This window comes from Rhagoletis pomonella, unplaced genomic scaffold (genome assembly GCF_013731165.1).
Source record: "Rhagoletis pomonella isolate Grant_MI unplaced genomic scaffold, Rhpom_1.0 Rhpom_scaffold_00002, whole genome shotgun sequence".
Classification (NCBI taxonomy): domain Eukaryota; kingdom Metazoa; phylum Arthropoda; class Insecta; order Diptera; family Tephritidae; genus Rhagoletis; species Rhagoletis pomonella.
Genome location: NW_023458556.1, coordinates 10,373,005 through 10,388,513, shown reverse-complemented (window position 1 = coordinate 10,388,513; position 15,509 = coordinate 10,373,005). Strand labels below are relative to the sequence as shown.

The 15,509-nt window shown below is 35.8% G+C and overlaps 1 non-coding gene across 1 annotated transcript; it reads right to left on the bottom strand.

Annotated features, from left to right (window-relative positions):
- Nucleotides 1–14,674: 14,674 nt before the first annotated feature.
- On the bottom strand, nucleotides 14,675–14,746 carry Trnaw-cca. The gene has a single exon. It is a non-coding gene; the product is annotated as a tRNA-Trp (tRNA).
- Nucleotides 14,747–15,509: the final 763 nt, after the last annotated feature.

The window sequence follows — 15,509 nt, the reverse complement described above, 5'->3', positions numbered from 1 at the left end:
CAAAGCAAGGATTTTCACTTGGGAAATATTCCAAAAATGCCAGTTACCTTTTTTTTTTGTGTACTTACCTTTATGTCTCCGTCTAGTTATAGCCGCACTGAGCTTCCTATTTCTAAGCGTTTGCTCTCCCCACGTGCCTTTTGCCTTATGTATCTAGTAGTGTGCCTTTTTTTGTTCGCTTTGAACAAATATTTTTATCTACTTCATTTTCTTTTATCTGCTCTTCCTTCTCTATCTACTGTGGAAATAATTCAAACTGCCATTTATTCGAGCGCAAAGTGAATAGAATGCGGGAAAATTTAAATTTTATTGTAATATTATGCGAGAACTTGAAGAAATACAGCCCGCTGTTAGGTTTATAGATTACGTAAACGTACCAATAGTAAAAACATTGGCATCCATAACAAATATACAAAATGACACACTCACTTTCACACACACACATCTACACAGCGATACGTAAATGAATCCTTTTGCGGCGCCTTTTTCGGGTCTGTGTCCCTTATTAACGTAACCGTTTGCCTAGGCAAAATCTACTATTCACTTTTCTCTGTCATTTGCCATTTTTCCACCTTTTTGCACACAGCAGCTTTTACATTTTTTTTCTTCAGCCCAGTAGCCCTTAAGCCAAGCCGCTGACCATTTGGCAATTTTTCACTTTAAATTCGCACTTTTTCACTTTGTGCAGAAGTTCCGGCAGCACATTTCGGTAATTTTATGCTTGGCAAACAGCCGGCAATGCGATCTTTTCCTCCCCCTCGGTAAAGTAAGTTGGTGCGTTGTTGTCAGCCACCCCTTGGCAAATGTCATGGCGCACAATGGGCTTGGCTAAAGACGCAAGTACTGTCTGGCGTGCTCATAAAAATTAATGCTCAACGCATTAACAATGTGCATCTATGCATTGATAACGCATTTATCTGCAGGAAATAGGATGTTATTTTTGTATATCGTTGTCATCGTCATCGTCACCGCTGCCGCCATTGCCAACCTCATCACCGTCCTCATGGCGTCCTCAAGTCTGCGAAGTTTTCAAACTTAAGTGCTTAGGCCCTGTTTATTTCTATGTTTACTTGTCGGTGCCAATTTTCGTCCAATTAAGCGCGTTTTTATGGCATCATTTTCAGTGCTTAGATGGATTCAGTAATATTTTGAGATGATACCGACGGAAGCCCAACGTAACGCTTTCATCTTTTCTTTTGTTTTGTATTTATATCCACTTTCTGTCCCTTCTTACATTGCGATCCGTATTCGATTCATTGAATTGTTAATTTTATTATCGTTGGCTAAGGGACAAAATGGCTGCTTATTTTCTTGCCATAAATGTGATGGGGAAATGTGCCACTGTCCAATTTTATTGTAGAAAATACTTAGAGCGATACCACTGCCGTTAAATGGAAATTAAGTTGTACAGTTGTGCGAGTGTGTGCTAGTAAATGTGGTGGCTTTCCGCTGTGACATCTCCGAGAAAATAGTCGAACTCATTTTCTTAATAGGTATACTATAAATATTTGGTGTGCATTTCGAAGTGAACTGAGATAGGAACGCCAAGTCCGTTTTTTTTTTTTTTGAAATATCCCACTTGGATAGATTCTATGAGAATCTTTTTCAATGCAGAAGTATATTCAAAGGTTTGGCATTGCCAGGCGAGGGGCCATCACTGTTTAGAAAAAGCCTCTTTCTATAGTTTTTTTTCTAATATTGCTTTGGCCAGATTTCGAACCTTGCTCATAGGGAGGTATAGTACCAATTCTAACCACTCGGCTACAGCGGCTGCCAACAATTCTTCATACATTATACGACTTTCGCTAGTGAATAGTGTTTTATTTTTTATATCTTAACAAAATTTTCACAAAATCGTATGGAAGGTCATGATAAACAAACGTCATTAGCTAACATCCAAAAGTATGTACATATTACATATGTACCTTAAAAAAGTACTCGCAATACCCCACAATTATATTACTCTTTCCTATTCTAATGCAAACAACATACGAAGTCATTAAAATCAAATCTCTACACAAATTTTTTGCAAATAGATGTTATTAGAGTTTTAGTTCTCTTGTATCCTTTTGAAAAGTTTGTCCATTTTAAATGAGCTATTAAACACAAAAAAAAACAAACACAACAGAATCCAGGTCACAAGTGCGATCAAGCAAAGCAGCCAGGGGAAATGAATTGTTAACATTATAAAAGAAAAAATGTATAAAGAAAGTTTTAAGCGAAAGCGAACGTAGACACGCAGAGAATTTCCAGTCATAGCCACAATTTAAAAATACCAGCAGCTTGGATGACTTGCTGCAGTACGCGCGCATACATACATACACACATTCTCCGCCGCCGCGCTGACCACATTCACCAGAAATTCAGCGCCCTCATATACGTAAATGTGTTGCATAACTGCAGGCGCCCAGACTTGAGCGAAGGCAAATACGCATTACTATTGAGTTTAAATATTTAATGATGTCACTAGAATAGGAATTTATGTATCGTTGTTTTATGTGGCATTGTTGACCACAGGGTGTGTCAGCTGCGGCGGTGTACATAAGCACACAATCATCCACTAAAACGTACATTTAGAGTTTCCCCCATTTTCGCTCCGCTCCAACCATTGTTGCCGGCTTGTTGTTGCCTCTTATTGTTGTTCTTGTGTTGGCCAGTGAATTTGCTGTCACATCGGCTAATGCTGATTATCGTGTTTGAGGGAAGGAAGCAAAGTGCTGGTCAGTGCCATGTTGCATGTAACGCACCACCAAGTGTGTATGTAGTTGTAATTGTAATGCTGGGTCATCATGGCCACACGCTGGCTCCTTCGCACATACATACATACATACATACATACGTATCAAAACACTTATTTCCTAATTGCGTTTATACAAAACCGACAATGCTGCGCTGGCTATAAAAGTAACAACTGCAGTGGGACATACCGGAGCTGAGCGATACAAGGGACCATTGCTTGCATTCAAATCCCTACAAGACATTGCTGAGCACTTTAGGCAAAAATTCTCACACATTTACACTTTTGTTTTTGTAGTACGGCATAAATGAGTAGTTTGACTATTAGTACTGAGGACTTTCTGATGACAACATTGAGGGGAAAGTACTCAATTTTTTCCCATGGCCTGAACGAAAATGAGGACTTTGATAAGCACTTTTGTGATTAGGGATAATGATAATATGAGTACTCATATGATACTCAGCTGTCTTGTAGGGATGTCTGTTGATTACTTGGATGTGTTTATAAGCCATATGTGGTGTAGTGTGTAGTGTGCAGTTTGCAGCTTGCAGTGTCCACTGTGCACGTGTGTGTGTGTGTGCAAGCGAGCGTATTTGAGATTGTGTCGGCTATTTGCATGTCACAGTAGCCCAGTTTTTCATGCCTCATGGACACAACTTTCAATCCACAACGAAGAGTAAACTAATTTGCTATGCAAATTGAATGGCAGTCAAATGCGCAGGCGGATCAAGCAATAAAACAGCGCACACACGCACACATACTGGCAGGCCGACACACAAACGAATGCATATACAGTGGCGGTCAAAAATGGATGAATGGTCTTTTGTTTTTAATATTTGCAATGTTTTTCAAGCAAATTTTTTTTTGTTTTTTTTTATAAAAATATGGTTTATGCTTTAACAAAAACCATATAAATCACAATTTCAAACTTTATATAGAATTTAGAAAAATTTCACAAATTTTTATCTAAATTTCGAGCTGTTTAACCAGAATTTTAAGAATTTTTTTGGGTATGCAGTTAGCACGCTTTTAAAATAAGGGCTCATTTTGAGCGGCTTAAAGTCGCATTGATTTTGAATTTTTTTTTTTTGTTGCCGGCGTTTTGAACATAAATTTTTTGAGGAAAAATATGCACAAGACTGTTTGCAAAAAAAAATTAATAAAAAAAAATAAGCGCCATTTTTCCTAAATTTCGCTATTTATATGAAAAACCGCAAAAGCCGTCAGCAGAAGAAAAATATTAAAATTGAAAGTAATTTTTTAGCCGCTCAAAACTTGCATTTTTTGTACTAAAATTTATAAGCCTGTTAATTGCATACCCAAAAAAATTATAAAAATTCCGGTTAAAAAAATCAAAATTTGGGTAAAAATTTGTGGAATTTGTCTAAATTCTCTATAAAGTTTAAAATCGTGATTTATATGGTTTTTGTTAAAGCATGAACCAAATTAAAAAAAAAAATACCAACAAATTTTTGCTTGAAAGCATTGCAATGCAATATTGCAAATATTAGCAACGAAACTCCATTTATCCATTTTTCACCGCCACTGTATGTAAGTAAATATGAGTATAGAAACCCATTTAAATGCTTACACTCGGACTCAAATATGGGCCATTCCATTGTGACTGGTGGTAAATTTGAATTCAGAGTGTGATTAGTTTTGAATTATAACTACAAATGTCGTCGAAACTTATACAACAGTGAAAGATATTTTTTTTAACATATGTATGTAGATAAATAACTAATGTGCAAAATTCTTTTAAAAAAATATCAAACAATTTCTAGCCTCTTTGTTACCATTATTTGAATGAATGCTACACTGAAAACTCCTCTATTTTAATTTTGTGCGCTGAAAAACGAATTTTAGCCAAAACACTTTATTTTCAAGCCAGGTTTTTTGTTTTATAAAATATATGTATATTGTACGCCTTTGTTTTCTTTAAAAATTAGGCTGATATAATTTTCATAGAAGTATTTATAAATATTTAAAATTGTGACTGATGGTGTAAAGCAATTATGTATAAAGTAAAAGTTACCAAAGACAAAAAGTAAAAATTTTTTTTTTATTTTTTAACAAATTAATGAAATGTAGTCATTTAGAAAGAGACGACTACTACTGAAATAGGTATAATTCGGGCATTGAAAAATGTATATCGTTTTCCTCTTTACATGGAATAAACCATATACGTATGAGCATTAGGGTGGTCCAAAAAAGAAATTCCGATATAGGGTTTGGGGCACCTTCCTAAATTTTTCCTCTTAGCGAAAGAGGTGCTGGTACCAAACTGTACGTTTCTAAGTATAAATTTAGAGGATGCTCATGGTGCTCATGTTTCGCTCTATAAGTATTGTGTACATATATTAATCAAAAAAATTGGTTAAATAACCTAAGAATATTTCAAACTTAGATTATCCAAAAAAATATCACAAGCTTCAGTTGTCATGGCAACAGTCGCTTTTTATCAGTAGCGCATTTCAAGGTCATTGAGCACCCTGTATTAGATGCAGTAGAAAACTGAAAGTTGGTATAGATGTTACAAATATCAAAAGGAAACAACTAAGGGGGTGTCCCGCTTTCCGGGATTAAATTTTTTCCCCCCATACAAAAATTGGACCACTCTAATGTACATATTCGCTTGTGTGTGCAGTAAAGCAAGTGACACTTTTGCTTGCGACGAAATATTTGTTTGCGTCTTTGAAATTAACGGCAACCAGGTCAGATGAGTGTGCACAAACATATATATGTATATATATATATATATATATGTAAGTATGTAAGTATGTATGTATGTATGTATGTATGTATATATGTATGTATATATGTATGTAAGAGGCGCTGCCATTGCCCATATGCATGTCGCCGGCAAAGACTTATTAAAAGTATGTTGGTGTTGGTTGATTTTTCCGACAGAACGAAAAATAACACAATGCCGTAACCGGTTTGTCTGCAAACCCAGATCGACAAGGGATGACGGAAATTCCAAGTTCCAAAATAAATCAACTTATTAAAAACTTGTCGCCCACTGTAAATGCACTTTGCATTCAGCAACAACAACAATGCACATATTTGTTTGATATCTTATGTTGTTTCAACTGTGGATAAGTGAGGCAGAAACAGACGTCGATGTGAAACTTTCTTGAAAGGTTAAAGTAAATTTGCGAGTGAAACTTTGTAATCCTTCGATATCAAAAAGTTCAAACGTCAATTGTCAAAAGCAAGGAAAGCTCTTTGATAACAATAATGCTTGATTAAATACACAAACAAATATGTAGACGCTTCTATTTTAGTTCCGAATTTTAATGCGAATCTGCTTATAAGTACTTTTATTTGTACATATCAATGTACGTACATACAGTGGCGGTCAAAAGTGGATGAATGGTGTTTCATTTTTAACCGACTTCCAAAAAAGGAGGAGGTTATCAGTTCGTCGGAATATATTTTTTTTTTTTTTTTTTTTTATGTATGTTACCGCATAACTTTGGACCACGTCAACCGATTTCGATAATTCTTTTTGCATCGGAAAGGTAGTGTCTCAGAGGTGGTCCCATACTAATCTGTTTAAGATCCGATCAGCGGATCATGAGATATATATATATATATATTTTTTTTTTATATGAGAGTTGAAGTCGGTTTTTTTTTGCTAAAAATTACTTGTTAATATTTACAATGTTTTTCAAGCTACAATTTTTTTGATATTTTTTTTAAATATTATTCATGCTTTAAAAAAAATATAAATAAAACTTTCAAACTTTATACAGAATTTAAAAAAATTCCGCAGAATTATTTAAATTTATTGGGTGAATATGCAGTTAACAGACCTATAACATTTTAATAAAACAAGTGCAAGTTTTGAGCGGCTAAAAAATCGCATTGATTTTTGATATCTTTTTTTTTTATTGACGGCGTTTTGCACTTTTTTCTATATAAACAAGAAATTCCTTGTGGAAGTATATGCACAAAACCGTTTGCAAAAAAAATAAAAAAGTCAACGTCAGTTTTCCTAAATTTCGCTATTTACAATTCTGCGCACTCCATCTACATACTATATACATATATGTACGTGGAAAGCCCAACAACTAAGAGCGCTCTGAGCCCTAGCACGTCTATGTCCGATGTCCAGAGGCCATACTTCCATGCTGTGCAAATAAAAAAAAAAATACAAATTTTTTGACTCATCTGTAATTATTATTCAAGGACTTATATGATAAAAGTCCTTTGATAATAATTATTATTGAGATAAATATTTTTAAGTCTTCTAAGATTTTTATTTTGAGACTTTTATTATAAAAGTCGTTTCATAGTAATTATGAGTGCGAAAAAATTTTTTAAGTCTTAAAAGACGGGGCTTGTTCAGGACCATTTTAGGATTAGTTCCAGACCAGCTCGGAGCTATTTGGGGACCAGTTCGCGACTATATATATAATATAGTTCTAATCTAGTCACCAACTGATCCCAAACTAATCCACAACTAGTTCCAAACTGTTTCGGAACTGATCCCCAACTAGTCCTGAATTTCCCCCAACTAGGCCCGAACTAATCCCGAAATGGGCCCGAACTAATCCCGAAACGGACCTGAACAAGCCCCGTCCTTTAAGACTTAAACAATTATTTCGCACTCATAATTATTATGAAAAGACTTTTATAGTAAAAGTCTCAAGTCTATTATATAAGTCTCAAAATAATAGTTACCGATGACTTAAAAATTTTTTCTCACACATAATTATTATCAAAAGACTTTCATAACTCTTACGAAAATTTTGATGACTTTTTTAATACTCCACCATAAAATAATTATTATTCTGGGTCTCTGGTTGTAAGTGATTGCGCGCTCTGTATTCACCAGTAACGCATGTCCACTGGTGAAGTATTTACTGGTAGACAATAAAAAGTTACAACCAAGTGTGATGCATTTAAATTATTTACAATAAATCAACATCAGAAATTTCTAGAAATTTGCCCACAGAATACTTGCCGAATGCCTCGCATTGAATGATATATAAAGCCGAGTTATATATTTGCAGTTAAGACCTTTTAAAGAATACAATGTAAATAAGTTCCACTAGGCTCACAAGCATGATAATGTTTGGTAAATACTCATGTAATTCGCTCTGCATACAATCAGCAATCTGCCTGCGGACATCAGCAACTTTAATTCGTGTGTTTTCAAAACACTTAAGCGATTTCTAATACAAATATAAATATTTTATGCACAAACATTCAAGGAAACAGTCCCACCCTGCAGAGAAACCTACTAGTTGTGAATACTTTGCAGCTCAACTAGTTCATCTTTTACACTAAGCAAAGAGTCAGCTAAAAAATTTCCACATCAGAACACTGGTAACCAGAAACACTGGTAACTATAAACACATAAAGTAACTATGTATTACCAAATCATGCATTGTGAGACTTAGCGTAACTATTTTCGTAGTGTATCTTATTTCCATTTTAAAACTAACATTTTTAACTGACCTCACAAAAAGGAGAAGGTTATCAGTTCCTCGGAATATTTTTTAATTTTTTTTTTACTTATGTTACCGCGTAACTTTGGACCACGTTAACCGATTTCTATAATTAAGGAATACCTCAGAGGTACTAATTCGGTTTAAATCCGATCATTGGATCACGAAGAAATTAACGATAATCTTAAATTTTCTATGTAAGAATTGAATGCGGTTTTGTTTTTTGGTCTCCGTATCAGCGCATACCAGTTAATGAACTAGTGGGTTTCTACCAGTTGTTCTACCAGTATGTTAACTGACTTGTTTGCCTTGCAATTCGAGGTAGATGTATATATGAAGGAAAGCAAAACAACGACTTTTACTGTCATCAACCCTTACACAGAGCCATAAGCAGATTTGGTGAAACTCTTGTCAGTGTCACAGTCTTTTTGGCATTTGAGCTGCTGGGCAACTGCAGCTTACATCATTGCAAGCGCAACTCTTTCCAATTCTATTCTTATTTGACTGAGTCTACAAAAAAAAATAAAATACCGTTAGATGTATGAACGTCTACAGCACTCCAGCACATCCTGCCAACAAATAGCAAATGTAAATACTAATAGCAATTCGGTATGAGGAGACCTGCTGTTGCAGCACTGCCCACAGCACAGCTGCCATGCCAGCTAGTAGCATTCGAACCACTGGCTCCTTTGATGTTTGCATTTGGCTGCGCGTTGGGCAATGCTGTAGCCCGCCATCTGGCGCCGTTCGTGGCCACTGTTGCAAAATGCAAATTTGATATTTTCTAGCACTGGCAGCGCGAACAACGTTACGGTAATTTTTGGATTTTTTATGTTTTTAGATTTTATCGCCATTTCCGCTACATCCTTTTATTATTCTTGTTTGAGTTGTATGTATGTACATATGTATGTATGTATATCCCATCGGTACTCCACTTCATTTCATTTTATTTCTTCCGACTTGCGGATGATCAGCAAAAGTCAGAGCGACGTGCCGCGCTTGATTTGCGCTCGAAATCACTGCCACCAAATCGACAGTCAACATTTTCCAAGCCGCCACATATCCGATGATCAAAGTGCCACATAATCCAACAATTCAACTATGACTGCCAGTGGCGTCACCACTACTACTACGTCCACCAATTCAGCCAACAAACACTGGTGCTGGTAAGCTTTAGTTGAAAATGGCCAAAAAGGCAGAAATTCAATTGGTTACGCTTCACTAAAAGCAAAGAAAATAGGAAAAAAAAATAAATGCCACCAAAATGAAATCAAATTGAACATCAATGCAAATGTGGCAAATGTCACGCTTCCAAATTACGCCACATGCCCACGTACATACATGCATACAACGCCACATACGGGTGTTCAATAGGTCGTGCAAACTAACTGTCAGCTCGTTGGCAATTGTTGACTGGCAGGCCATCAACAACGCCATCAGCAACACTAACGACAGCAAATGGCGACTGGGATGCGAATTGAATGCACCAGCCAATAAGACACTCAATAAAAGGGGAGGGGGGCTTACGGGCGTCATATTGGTTTTATGATTTAGCCTGTACACTCGTCGCTGCTTCACGCGCCATATTAGTGGTAGTCCTTTTACTCGTAGAGTAACTACATATTTCAATTGCCGACCCCTACGCTTAGCGCATAGCTAACGCCAGCGCGCCTTCAATTTCATCCTCTAAGCGTCAGCGCGCCATTGCCATCGCTGCACGCGTAAATGGAATCAATCAGCTGAATTCATTTCAATAGGAATCATCATTCTAATTTAAAAGTAACACGCAGCGTTTTTTTTTCTCTACTTTCCTCCGCTCAGTCTCACATCAGATCAACTGACATTTTTGCAATTTGCTACAGGAAAAGTTGGTGCGCTTGATTGCGTTTTTGTCAATTCCCGATGCTATACGAATTTACATTTGTAACATACTCAATCAGGGTTGTCCGACAGCTCATCAATGTGAACATGTTTCGCTTACAAACGTGTCACCAAAAACCTGCAACAACAATAACTCGCCTACTAAATGGCAAAGAAATTCGACTATGAAAAGCGCAACACAAAATAATTTAAAACTACATGAATATTTAGATACCTATGTAAATATGTAGAGCCCAAATATGTATATGTACAGTTTTTAATGTTACTGGCACGTAGCTGGCGGCAAGCAAGCCCACACCATTGTCCATCTTCCCATACCCATTTAATTTTCAACACCATGCTCGCAGTTATTTACGCTTGTTTAATGACGTAATTCATTTCCCATTCCCATTTATTTCCAGTTGTCGTTTTCAGACACATACATCCCTTAACAACGGCACACAATGTCGACTGTTGTTTATTTTTTGTTGTTGTCGCGCACCGTCATTGTTCTATGCTTTGATTGTTTATGAACTTCATTGAAGTTGTCGCCGTTGATTTTGCCAGGTCAGGTCCCAGCTTCACCCATAGCAACGCCATTTCGACGCTCTATTGAGAGCGCTTGTACTCTCCTCTATGAGCCATTTTGTATTTGTTAAACTTTAATTAGATATTTTCAAATAGTGAGTTTGAGCATTTTTAAGTTTCTTCCTTCACTCTCTGAATGTTTAAATTCGCTAGAACGTATACACAAATTTTTGCTTTGCTCACTCATAGAGAAATAACCCAGTCAACAAAATATGCGGAAACGTATCCGAAAACGGAAAAAAATGCAAATGGAACGATTCCGTGTTTTGTCGTTTTTCCAATAATTTCTCCTACTAAAGTGTGCGGCGAAAATATGTGTCTAGGAAAGTACCGACAAATGAAATGAACATAACAATTTTTTTTTGTTGTTATAAAAGTCAGGGGCAAAATATTGTCGTAGAAGAAGGTTACCAATGTTCCTTTGATCCCAGGACCCCATAGATAAGAATCCAGGTTTTTTTTATTTTTCGAATTCTTTAGGAAAAAGTCCAATAATAATTGAAAAATCCGGGATTTTATTTTTAATCAAGATATTTCAGTTTGAAAGCTGATTTCTTCCACTTTCATTTGATATCAAATTTGCTTCATTTGGATAAGCGGTCAGGGCTGCCAACTTGGCTTAAACCTATTTTCCTCTGGGTGTACTTCTTTTTCTCACTTAAAATTTTCTAATTTCTATATTGTATACAACTGATTTATCTTAGACTGGCATTGGATTTTTGTTTTAGGAATGTGCTTCTAATATTAGTGCTAAATGGAAAGAATTGAAACGAACAGCACTTTTTTTCTGTTTGGTACGTTTTGGCACTTTTTCATCCTCAATATGGCACTTCATAGCTAAGTATAGTTGGCAACCCTGTAAGCGATTTGTTTATTATTAGCAAAGCACTTCAATTTCGGCCTTAAAAAATATTTGGCCAAGTTTAAATGTCATTACTGGACTAAAAAAATAAAATTCCGCATTGACCGATTATTTTATGACAAATAAAACGACTTTTATTATAAAATTTATAAAAGTCCGCTACCTGCTTCCAAGTATAATATATTCAAACTAAAGATTTCTTAACATTTATATAACTTGCGCATAATTTTCAAATAGGTGGCAACCCCTTTTCAAACTATTTTCAAACTACAACCTTCCTCAACCCATTTCGTCTTATAACTCATTCCTTTGATTTAAATTGTGTTTTATTTTTTAAACAAGTGGCAACCCTCCTACTTGTAGTTTAGAAATTTAGCATTTTTAAACCCGTTTCAATTGATACCCATACCGCATAAATTGATTTAACGTTTTATATAATTTGAATTTAACTTTTTAAACAGGTGGCAACCCTCCTCAAACGCCTCAAAAATATTTCTTATGTTCAAACTAAAGATTTCTTACATTCGGCTAAGAAAATTGGAGTCTAGAGGATAAGTAAGAAATTGAAAAAATTTAAAATTTTTATGGGGAAATTAAGGCAATTTCTCAAAACGTTTGAATTAAAATGAGCATATGAAAGAGCTGCTAGCGAGTACTGTCACCAACTTATATTAACACTTATCTACCCGGCATTCGTTATATTCAAACAAATACGTTTGCAGGCCAGAGCCTTAAAGTCATAAAGAAAGTGCATACAACTTGTCAGCTCTTAACCCATTAACCTCCTCGAAATTCGCAATGCGCACAATACTGCAATTTTGCGTGCTTTAAAGTAGCTCTAGGACAAATTGCAGCTGCGAAACTCAACGGCGTTGGGCCAAGTGCTTGGACAACTTAGTTTCAGACGGTTGCCTTCCAGCTTTTACTGAATAATGTACATAGCATAGCAAATTTATACTGCACATGTACAAACATGTTTATGTACATACAAATGTATGTACGTATAAAAATCTCCTGACACAAAAATATACATACAAGCCGCTTCTTCAAAATGTGTATGCGCCTGTAAGTACTAGTCCATTTCACAGATTGGAGCGCGTGTCTTTCACTTCTACACTTCCTTCAATGCTCTTCGCGAATGCTGTAATATTGCACCATGGAATGACAGCTTGTTTCTCCTTAAACGTTTCTTTCACATCTAACATTTTCATGTCACCAGCTACATATATACTTCTAGGAATTTTCGCTTGTCTCGTTGCTTCTCCACTCACTCACTAAGCTTCAATGTCTGATGTGCATTTGAATAATTTAATAGATTTTTATGAGCTGTAAAACGCTCAACGCATTTACACTTAACACATCGCCTTCTGGACTGGGCTGGCACGGAAATGGCAACGACCCAAGAAAAAACAGCACAACAACTGAACCAAGGCAATGACAAAGCGAATGGTGCCAAGACTGATGTGTGAAAATTGAAAAAGTGTAAGAAATTGAAAATTTCGCCCAAATCTTGAGACGGTGCGGCGCCGCGGCGCACAGACTGCATTTCGCCTGCCATACACTTCACATACGCCATTTCATGAGCTCAAGCCAAGTTCCGTAGCAACGTAGCAATTCATGTGAAATTCGATGCAACCTGTATTGACACTTCACAATTGGCCACTTCTTGGCGTTCCACTGCCCAAAGGGGACGCAATTTATTGCCAAACACTCAGCTCAAGTTCCGGTTGTCTCTTGTGGCGCAGAGATAACGGTGCCGTCATTATCATCAACAACAACGGTATCAGCAACTAAAAGCATCTTGTCCGAAAATATTCAGTGTGACAGCATCGCGCGGAAACACCTTGATACGCTTCAGTGAAAAGGCGAAAGCAATAAATTTCACGCCATTTCCACATCCGCTTCACGTCGACAAAGAGAAGCCCGGCGGCAAACGGATGGAATGATAGGCAAGGTGAAATTTGAGCATAATGAAAGCAATAATGTTAAGGCAGAGAAATTTTAATTATTTTATTCAATTAAGATCCTTGAAATTTTAGGAAACTGAAAGTAATAAAAATTAATGGTTTTTCAGAGCCAAGCTCGAGGTTTCTCAGATGCCAGTTCGTACTTAACCTATGTACTTACATATACGCTGGATGCACAAAATAGGCAAAAAGGGCCCATCTATTAAGAAGTTAGAGGGTTAAAAGTTCTTACAAAAATATTCCTTGTCAGATTTTACATAGAATTGCTGAATACATCCTATACCTAAAATTTAGGAGCACATGGGTTAATCTGCCTATTTACCAGAAGAATTACCAAAAAGGGGATATGTTTGATCTACAATAAAACTGAGATATAAACTTTCAACCGCCGATAAACTTATTTTTGAAAAAAATTTATTATGTTGGGCAGTGGTATGTTTGTCTTTATCAGCTACACATGTACATATGTACATATCGCTCACTTACTAGAAGACTGGCATAGCTTAAAAAACTGTATTTTACCGGAGACGCGTTTAAAGTTTTCAAATTGTGAGTAGCTGTGCATCTTTTGCTCAAAAATTACGTTTTATGAGTTATGACAGTATTTTTTTATGTTCGTACGGAACGTTATACAATGTGCATGCGAATAAACGTACCGTAAACATGTACATTGGCACATAATTATAACATACATATGTATGTACATACATATAAATGTATACATTAAGGTGACTCACCAAAAAAAAATTCTTGTATTATAATTTTTAAGACTTCTGTCAAAATATTTGATCGATGAAAAAATACCTTCCTAGCTGTAACTCTTCTATCATCTGAGGTGAGTTTTTGAAAATAAAAATACAAACGAAATTTTTTTTTTTATAAAAAATCGTTTTTTTGAGCTATGTATTTCAAATCGGTTCTGCTCATGTTAATCGTAATATTTTTCGTAAATATTTTGACGGAAGTCACCAATGAAAAAACAGTACCAATTTTTGTTTTTTGCATAGAGAGTGATGCATCCTAATGTATATGTGCATATGTACGTATGTATGTATTTGATTATCTCGTTTCTAAAAGTTTTTATTACTGAAGATTATAAAGTAAATATGCAGCAAGTGTTGTGTGTGGTTGTAATTATCTATGTCCATAAAAATAAATTTCGGTAACAGCAAAAAATTAGTTTCTTATAAATTATTTGCACTGACCCCGACGTGATTTGAACACGCAACCTTCTGATCTGGAGTCAGACGCGCTACCGTTGCGCCACGGAGTCTTGTTGAGCTAAGCGACAATAATGTCATACGCTACGAGTAAATACATACATACATACATATATTTACTAAATACTACTTAAATCAGAAAGTTTCTAAGTAAAACAAAAAACCACTATTTTATCAAGAAAGCAAAAGTAAAGTACAATGACGCATATTAGCTTTCGCGTAGCGACAATCCGGCCAAAGGCAAGTACATACATAGATATTTACGCGTGTATATACATATGTACACCTACATGGTGCGCACTTGTATTCCATGAATTATGACATGTGTAGTCACTAACTAAACATTTTGTTGTTTGTCGAACTAAATTTATATAAAAAGAGACATTTATAGTAATTCTAATAAGGTTGATAAGCTGGTAGATGGGTAGCAAACTTACCGAGAAGCATACTCTCATTAATGTTTATATGTATCTATGTATGTATATTAGACCACGTAAAAAAATAAATTTCCTGCAATTCGACCGCGATCTTACTTAGATTTTAGTATTTGTTTTAGTAATGATCATCCATGAATCTCCCCTCTATACGATAATTTTAAGGGGCAGCGCATCGAGGAATAACACATAATAAAATAAGCTATTCTCTCTTAATTACATGAGGCTAAAATCGATGTATCTAACGGATCACAACCAACTACGCTTTCATATTCAACGATTAGGTGTTATCAGAGAGTCGGAATTCCGTCTCTGTCTTGGGGACGAGGAAACTTTCCAACACAATCTTTGATTAACTTACTTCAAAAACCCATTTGGCAAA